Source organism: Sarcophilus harrisii, chromosome 3 (genome assembly GCF_902635505.1).
Source record: "Sarcophilus harrisii chromosome 3, mSarHar1.11, whole genome shotgun sequence".
Classification (NCBI taxonomy): Eukaryota; Metazoa; Chordata; class Mammalia; order Dasyuromorphia; family Dasyuridae; genus Sarcophilus; species Sarcophilus harrisii.
This window is the reverse complement of record NC_045428.1, coordinates 567836656-567846620: the sequence shown is the minus strand read 5'-3', so window position 1 is coordinate 567846620 and position 9965 is coordinate 567836656.

Below are 9965 nucleotides of genomic sequence, written 5' to 3'. Positions count from 1 at the left end.
TTCTTATGCAGCAAGATAACTGCGTAAATATTGGATTTAATATATTTTAACATATTTAACATGTATTGGACTACCTGCCAGCTAGGGGAGGGGGTGGGGAGAAAGAGGGAAAATTTGGAACAAAAGGTTTTGCAAGGGTCAATATTGAAAAAATTACCCATGCATATGCTTTGTAAATAAAAAGCTTTAATTAAAAAAAAATCTTTCTTGTTCTCCCCTAATACTAGTACTTCCCCTCTGCTAATTATCTCCAATTGATCCCATAAATTGGTTTGTCTGTAATTGTTTGCATGGTGTTTCCCCATCAGACTGGGGTCTATCTGGGAATTAAGATTATCTTTTGCCCTTCTTTGTAATCCCCATGCTTAGCACAGTCCTTGACATATAGTGGGTATTTAATAAATGCATGCTGACTGACTTAGACCTTCCTCCAGATTTAAAAAAAATGCATTAAAAAAGCATGGTATTCATTTAAGATATGTATATATATATATATATATATATATATATATATATATATAGAGAGAGAGAGAGAGAGAGAGAGAGAGAGAGACAGAGAGAGAGAGAGAGACAGAGACAGAGAGAGAGAGAGACAGAGAGAGGGAGAGACAGAGACAGAGACAGAGAAAGAGAAAGAGAAAGAAAGAATTATTCCTTCCACATTGTGGAGTTTAGGGTCACAGTATTCCTTTGATTTGTAAATTCCTCCAAAAATTTACAATTTTACAAATTACAAATTTTTGCAAATTTTTTTTCAAGGATCTGTAAAATCCTAGAAAAATTTTTGGTCTTCCCTTTGTACAAGAGAAGCCTGAGTTTTTTCTTTTTCTTTTATGGGATGTTTACAATACCTTATTGTAAAATTTGGGTTAAGTATTTGGTGTTAGGCAGTATGTAGGTCAATGCTCAGTAAAAATATTTTTTTTTCCCTGTGTCATCTTCTGTCCTTTGTATGTCATCTACAGCTACTGCAAAACTCCCATTGAATTTCTTCTGTCAACCTGCTATATATTGAAATTTGATGGGGGAAAGTCATGATGGGGAAGGGGTAACTATTATTCACTGCTCTCTATAAATGACTGGCTTATTCTGATGATACTTTGAGAAATATCTTTTAAAATAAAGCATAGGATAATGGATTTTGTGTTGAGCTTATTTAAAATCCTTCTGATACTTAATAGTTGTGTGACTCAGGTGAAGTCATTTCACATCTTGTGCCTCAGTTTCTTCACCTGAAAAATGGAGATAATCATGCAGTCACAGTATTATTATTGAGCATCTTATAAGATGATGTCCATAGAGTGCTTGGCGAAGTTTAAAGCACTATTTAAATATCACTATTTTTATTTTCTTCTACAAACTTCTGCTCTGATGCCTGACAGCAACATGACTGTGACCCCGATTCTCAAAGGATATCCCAGCAGAGACAAGCTTTGGCAAGTGCTTTTATGCTGAAAAGGGCACAGACTAAGTCTGCTTCCCTAGACCAGCCTAGATAAGCACAGAGAGGATTGTGTCCCAGTGGTCTAAATACCGATGATGCTCCTTTTCGGTTGTGGAATCCAGGAAACAAATCTACAAAATGACCTTTGGTCCAATGGCCTCCTTTGCTCCCATGCAGCAGGAAGAGGGGCAGAAGAGTGCAAAGACTCATGGTCTTTAAATCGTTTATAAACTTTACTAAGCTGTTAGAACTCACAGGGATCCTCAAACTACAGCCTCGGGCCAGATGCAGCAGCTGAGGACATTTATCCCCCTCACCCAGGGCTATGAACTTTCTTTATTTAAAGGCCCACCAAACAAAGTTTTTATTTTTACTATAGTCCAGCCCTCCAACAGTCTGAGGGACAGTGAACTGGTCCCCTATTTAAAAAGTTTGAGGACCCCTGTAAGGGATACTCTCTTCCAATGACCATGTATCTTCTAACAGAAGAATATAATGTGTCAATCTTGATGTTCTCTTTTTTATAAATGAAACCAGGAATCAGAAGGAAGATGCTGCTAGATGCAAGGATGATTCATGGGTTCTTCTTGAAAAGGCAGATAGAGAAGTGGGTGGGGTTGGTTTTGTCATGAAACCAAAGGCAAAACCTCCCCTTCCCATCCCCCATCAATCCATGTGATATTTGGTCATCTTGCCAAAACACCACTTGGCCAGGTGGAGTGGTGGTTGGGTGCTGCTACTTGAACAAACAAACAGGTTTCTACCTCTTGTGATGGCTGGCTTATTTCCTTGTTTAATCTGTATCTCTTGAATTCCCAAGCAGTTTGGGGTAGGAATACCTCAGAGATTACTAATACTACCAGAAGTGTCCTCTCTGATTGGCTCTTCACTACCCAGCTGCCTGGGATGAGGAAAATCTTCTTTTCCCTTTTGGGTTAACTTTCTCTCAGTCTCATTCTTTACACTTTGTCAAATCATTTCCATGTTACCCAACTGTCTGTGACCCATGTGGGGTTTTCTTGACAAAGATACCAGAGTGCTTGCCGTTTTCCTTCTCCAGCTCTTTTTATAGATGAGGAAATGGAGGCAAACAGGGTTAAATCACTTGCTCGGAGTCACACAGATGATGTTTGAGACTGGATTTGAACTCCTAACTCCAGGGCAGGTGTACTATCCATTGTGCCATCTAGCTGCCCTTACTATCTTCACACTTAAAATGTGTAAATGACCATACACTTTATTTTATTTTGTTTTAATTAAAGCTTTTTATTTTCAAAACATATGCATGGATAATTTCTCAACATTAACCCTTGCAAAACCTTGTGTTCCAGTTTTCCTTCCCTTTCCCCACCCTATCCCCTAAATAGCAAGTAATCCAATCTATGTTAAACATGGTAGAAATATATGTTAAATCCAATATATGCATACATATTTATACAATTATCTTGTGACACAAGAAAAATCAAATCAAACAGGAAAAAATGAGAAAGAAAATAAAATGCAAGCAAACAACAACAATAAGAATGAAAATACTATGTTGTAATCCACACTCAGTTCCTACACTCTTCTCTCTGGATGTAGATGGCTCTCTTCATCACAAGATCATTGGAACTTGACTTCCTTGGTTTTAAGGAAGATGTGCACTCAGTCCTAATGGCTCTAGTCAATGGACTTGAACATCTTCCCTTTTCTTCCTTATCCTTTCATCGAGAGAGGAATGGAAAATGAATGGATCAGTAGATAAGTAGAACATGACTTCCTCACAATACAGAAAAGTAGGAGGGAAAAAAGGAGCTGTGATCTGGATTTAGATCATCTCATTATTCGTTCCAGGTGCCGATCAATCTGATCCCTTTTCCTCATCTCCCTTTCCCTGCCTCCATATACCCTTCACCGTGCTGGGAGCTCTCAGTTCCCATTTCTGTTGCAAAGGTAATAGCCAATCTATTCTCTCTCTCATCTTCTTTTCCATCGCCACTTGACAGCTTCTTGGCAGAAGGAAGTTCCAAGGACTTGGGAGGTTCCATGTAATACATGTCAATGATCGACACTCAGATCTCCCTACTCATAACCAAGGGACAGGAACCATAGGACCATGTGAATAATTGTGCCTTATAAACCAACATCTGTCACAGAGAATGAAGAGGTATGGGCACTTTGGGGCATGGAATGAAGAAGAGTATTTTTTAGTTCAATAGTATTTTATCTTTTTAATTACATATAAAGATAGTTTTTTCCTTTATTAAAATTCAATAGAATTTTATTTTTTCCAATTAAATGTAAAGATAGCTTTCTTTTTTTTTTTTTTTTTTTTTTTTTCAATCAGTTGATCTTTATTTAACACATCATATGCCATGTACTGCTAACCACTTGGGATTTAAAAACAAGAATGAAAAGGCTCCTATTCTAAAATAACATACATTCTAATATGGGAAAAACATGGACATTCAATAAGTCAACAAGAATTTATTAACTACCTGAGTATCCAGACTTCTCTGTCATGTTCAAGATGCTCTTTTTTTTTTTTTTTTTAATTTAATAGCCTTTTATTTACAGGATATATACATGGGTAACTTCACAGCATTAACAATTGCCAAACCTCTTGTTCCAATTTTTCACCTCTTACCCCCACCCCTCCCTAAATGGCAGGATGACCAGTAGATGTTAAATATATTAAAATATAACTTAGATACATAATAAGTATACATGACCAAAACATTATTGTGCTGTACAAAAAGAATCAGACTCTGAATTATTGTACAATTAGCTTGTGAAGGAAATCAAAAATGCAGGTGTGCATAAATATAGGGATTGGGAATTCAATGTAATGGTTTTTAGTCATCCCCAGAGTTCTTTTTCTGGGATAGCTGGTTCAGTTCATTACTGCTCCATTAGAAATGATTTGGTTGATCTTGTTGCTGAGGATGGCCTGATCCATCAGAACTGGTCATCATCTAGTATTGTTGTTGAAGTATATAATGATCTCCTGGTCCTGCTCATTTCACTCAGCATCAGTTCGTGTAAGTCTCTCCAGGCCTTTCTGAAATCATCCTGTTGGTCATTTCTTACAGAACAGTAATATTCCATAATTTTCATATACCACAATTTATTCAGCCATTCTCCAACTGATGGACATCCATTCAGTTTCCAGTTTCTAGCCACTACAAAAAGGGCTGCCACAAACATTCGTGCACATACAGGTCCCTTTCCCTTCTTTATAATCTCTTTGGGATATAATCCCAGTAGTAACACTGCTGGATCAAAGGGTATGCACAATTTGATAACTTTTTGAGCATAGTTCCAAACTACTCTCCAAAATGGTTGGATTCGTTCACAACTCCACCAACAATGAATCAATGTCCCAGTTTTCCCACATCCCCTCCAACAATCATCATTATTTTTTCCTGTCATTTTAGCCAATCTGACAGGTGTGTAGTGGTATCTTAGAGTTGTCTTAATTTGCATTTCTCTGATTAATAATGACTTGGAGCATTAAAGATAGCTTTCAATATTCCTTCTTGTAAGATTTTGAGTTCCAATTTCCCTCTCTCTCATAAGGTTCCTAAGAAGATAAGGCTCTCCTCCCTCCCGAAGACAAAAGGGAAAGAAAAAGCAAATATAAGCAAATGAAAATAAAATGTTTTTGTTTGTTTCATTTCTTTTATGCTTTGATCCTCAATCAATCTCCATAGTTCTCTGTATGTAGATGGCATTTTCCATCCAGAGTATATTGAAATTGTCTTAGATCAGTGTATTGCTGAGAAGAGTTATCTATCAGAGTAAATCACAATCTTGTTACTGTGTACAGTGTTCTCCTGGTCCTGCTCACTTTTCTGAAATCAGCTTCTCATAATTTCTTATTGAACAATAATATTCCATCACATTCATATACCATAACTTATTCAGCTATTCCCCACTTGATGTGCATCTACCCAATTCAAGAATACTCATTTTCCTAAGTGAAAATGTAGCCTCAGACACTTACTAGGTGTGTAACCCTGAGCAAGTTGTTTCACCCTGTTTGCCTCAGGGTAAATCAGAGAAGGAAATGGCAAATCACTCCAGGACCTTTGCCAAGAAAATCCCAAATGGGATCATGAAGAGTTAAACATGACTGAGCAGCAGCAATAATAGACTTCAGTGTGAAGGTGGGGATGTTGGGATGGTGAGAAATATATTGTAGAATATGGATCAGGGATAAAGGCTGAGAAATGACCAAGAATTATATCCTACCCAGAAACCTTGCACCTATACATCTTGAACAATTTTTTTGAGGAAAGAATGGGTAGACATTGGCTATTTATTAACCAATGAATGCCACAAAAAAGAAATTGATTATATTTTGACATATTAGAAATGACTTGAAGTGGGAGGGAAACTGTTTGTTCCCTTTACTGAAGTTGTGTTTCCTTTAAGATGATCTCTCTGCAACTGTGTTCCCTTTTGATCTGATCCCTTTTGGAGTCTCAGCCTCTCCTGGGGGAGGCATATCCCCCTAGATAAGTTATCTTTGGGGGATGCCAGAGCCTTTGATTCAATTAGAAATCCTGGTGAAAAAGCACCCCTTTTAAGTGTTGTTAATTCCAATAGGAGATATAGACTGGATACTGATAAACATTTAGACCTGGGAATCAGAGACCTGGGAACTCCTAAATCTCAAGATTCCCTTTAAAGGGCAGTTTCTGGGCTCACTCCTTGCAGAGGCCCAAGCAATTTTCTAGGACCCTGCCCACTGAGAAAGCATTTTCTTCTTAGCGCAAAATTCCATTTCACTAATAGGACTCTGCCACTATAGAAGTCAGTCTCTTAGCAAACTGGTTTCTATCCAAAAATAAACTTTCATTTTGTCAATAATATTTCGGGATAAGTGAATTATTTTACTTTGAACCTGTGGCCGATCAATAGGGGGATTTTAACAACTCTCTCATTGCCACTAACCTCATCACCATCAGGAATCAAGGGGACACAAACCTCATTATTGCTGCTGAGGGAATCATTCCTAAATTGGCCAACCATTTGCAGTCATAGCACCAAGATCAAAATTGTTACAAAATTAGAAGGAAGGATAAAACTGAGGGGGGAAAAACATAGCATGTGATTGAAAACTTAACTGTAACTTATTCAAACAAGTCGATTATGAAAATGCAATATATATGGAAGAAAGGAAGAGATTAACAATTTCATAAAGAAATTTGTCCAATGTAGATGAAATTGTTATAATCAGGAGCTTTAAAAAACAGATCTTTAGTCAGAAAAACCTCAATTTTTGCCCAATAGGGGAAGATGGCAGCCAAAGGCGATACAGGCTTTGCAAATAAAGTTGCTTTGTAAATTTTTCTAGTAGATGATGGAAGGTTGTGAACAGTCTGATCTCATGCAACAAAATGGAGTAGTAGAGTATGGTATCAATTAAAATGAATTTTGGGGAGAGAAAGTCAACTTAACAAAGTCATCTTAAGGTCATTTAAAGACGAAAATGGGAAATGTACAAAAGATTTTTGTAACAAAACCTCTCATCTTACAAAACTGGAATCCCTGTACTTGGAGTCCAATATTCCGATCCTGGATGTGCTCCTGAAAGAGGCAGAAATGGAGGCAAAGAGAACAAAGAGCAGAAAAGCAGCCAGATTAGATCAAATACAGAGACACAACTAGATGGTGCACTGGCTATCCAGGAGGACCTGGGTTCAAATCCAACATCAGATACTAACTGTGTGACCCTAGGTAAGTCCTTTAATCCTATTTACCTCAGTTTCCTCAAACTACTGTAGTATCTTTGCCAAGAAAACCCTAAATGGGGTCATGAAGAATTAGACATAATTAGAATGATGAACTGAAACAGTAACAAACAACATTAATACTCTCTCCACCAAAGGTGACCATCAATAACTACTGTCTTATGTGCCTACTTTCCTACCTATTTTATAACATTTTTTATGAGAATCATTTATGTAATCATCAAATGCATCCTTGGTAACAGAATTAGTAGGAAAAACAAGTCAATTTTTGCAAGGGATAATCCTTAATTGGACACATTTTAAGCATCACATAATTATGAAAAGTTATTGAGAACACAAGATTCTACTTTGTTTATCTGTTGATTCTTCAAGAGCATTTGAATTGGTAGAACAAAATACCTTAAAGGTTCTCTATCCATGTTCTGTAGAGCCACAATCAGAATGACTCATAATCTCCTGAATGATACACATATATCTTGGAGAGACAGAACAAATGGACAATGAATAAGTTTGGACCAAAATCAAATAAGAAGAGGAAAGTAGTTGGATCGCCTTAGGATTCTTTTAGAGCTCTTTTAATGACCCTCAATTCATCTTAGAAACAAAGATCAACTGGGCTTGTCCTTTGATCCAGCAATCTCGCTACAGGGTCTGGATCTCAAAAAAATCATAAAAGAGGGAAAAGGACCCACATATATGAAAATGTTTGTAGCAGCCCTTTTTGTTGTAGCACTTAACTGGAAACAGAGTGGATGCCCATCAACTGGAGAATGGCTGAATAAGTTATGGTACATGAATGTAATGGAATATTATTGTTCTATAACAAATGATGAGAAGGCTGATTTCAGAAAAGCCTGGAAGGAGTTACATGAACTGAGGCTAAATGAAGGGAGGAGAACCAAAATATTGTACATAGTAACAACAAGATTATGTGATCAACTGTGATGGACTTGGTTCTTCTCAACAGTGTGGTGATTCAAGGCAACCAATAGATTTAGGATGGAAAATGTCATCTGTATCCAGAGAGAGAACTATGGAACTAAATATGATTAAAGCATAGAAGTTTCACCTTTTTTATTGGTTGTTTTTCTTTCTCATAGTTTTTCCTTTTGGGTCTGATTTTTCTTGCACAACATGATAAATATGAAAAAAAGTTTAAAAGAGTTGCACATATTTAATCTATATCAGATTACTTGCTGTCTTTGGGAGGGGGAGGTAAAGTAAGGAGGGAGAAAAATCTGGAACACAGTCTTACAAAAATGAAATACAAAGATAGTTAAAACTATCTTTACAGGGATTTGGAAAATAAAATACTCTTGAAAATTTTTTAAAAAGAAAGAAAGGCCAATCTTTTGAATACCAATATTTTACTATTGTAGCTGTTGGCTTGTCAATCGTGGGATATCAGTTTCTGGAGACATACAAATAAATGTTGTTGGTTGCTTGTAGAGCAGTGAAGAAACACACGGTGAGTATGAGTAGGCTGTAGCATATAACAAACAAGGAGCTTTGTAGAAAAATAGTAGTAAAGAATGTCATCAGGGAAATGTTTTATTTTTAAAAGGATGGGTTAGTTATGTGGCAGGAATAATGTAATCAATGGATAGTCCACACATTCTGCTGGTGTGTTTGTGATGAAATGGAAGTCAAAGAGTGGCTTTAGCAAGTTGGTTGAACCCCATAATGGACTTGTAGAAGGATAGGGACAAAAATCACCCAAGAAGGCATGGATGGGTTCCAATCTGCATCACTGGAAGTTATATCGGTCAGTCAATAAACATTTATTAAGCACTTACTGTGTGCTGGACTCTGAAGATAGAGAGAAAGGCAAAAACATGGCCCCTGCTATTAAGGAGTACCTTTTATTGAGGGTTACAACACAATAAATAAGCATGTAGAAGAAATGTGCCAAATAGATAAAAACAATGGGAAAAAGCAAGGGACTAGCAGCTGGAGGATGGGGAAAGGTCTGCGGAACAAGGTGGTTTCTGAGCTGGAGTTTGAAGAAAGCCAGGAAAACTAAATGTGGAAGGTGAAAAGTATAGAGCATTTCAGGCATCAGGGACAGACAAGGCAAGTGGCAGGAAGATGGGAGACAGACAGTCCTGTTCTCTCCTACAGATGGGGGTGGGGGAAGAACTGATCCATTGGATCCCCAGTGGATCTTCCTTTGGGGAGAAGTAAAGGAGGCTTGACCCGAGGAGGGCCCCTTCTACATATGGCTAGGAGGTGGATATGGAGGGGGAGGGGACCAGGAAGACAAAGAGCCTCAGGCTTTCCCATAGTCCATCTGGGTGGAGTTGTTGAAAAGCTGCCACCTCGTCTCTCTAGCTGCCAGCCAGAGCCAGAGAGGTGACCTTGGCAGGAGAGAAAGAGAGAGGCAGACAGACAGACAGACAGATAGAGACACACACACACACACACACAGAAAAAAGACAGAGACAGAGAAACATACCTAGACAGACAGATAGAGACAGAGACAGAGGCAGATAGACACACAGAAAAGAGACACACAGAGACAGAGAGACAGAGACAGTCAGAGAGACAGAGACGGAGAAAGAGAAACACAGAGAGAGAGAGAGAGAGAGAGAGAGAGGAAAGGAGGGGGAGGGGGGGACTGGAAGAAGAGGGAAAGCAGACAGTCTGTAAGGAAGGTCAGAGGAAAGATAAGGAAAGGAGAGGAGAGAAAGAAAGGAGACTTAAACCTTGCTGGGATAGAGTCAAGATCTCCAATTCCTTTCACTCCCAGTTCCTCCCACTATCCTAGAGGAGGTTTAGAGATA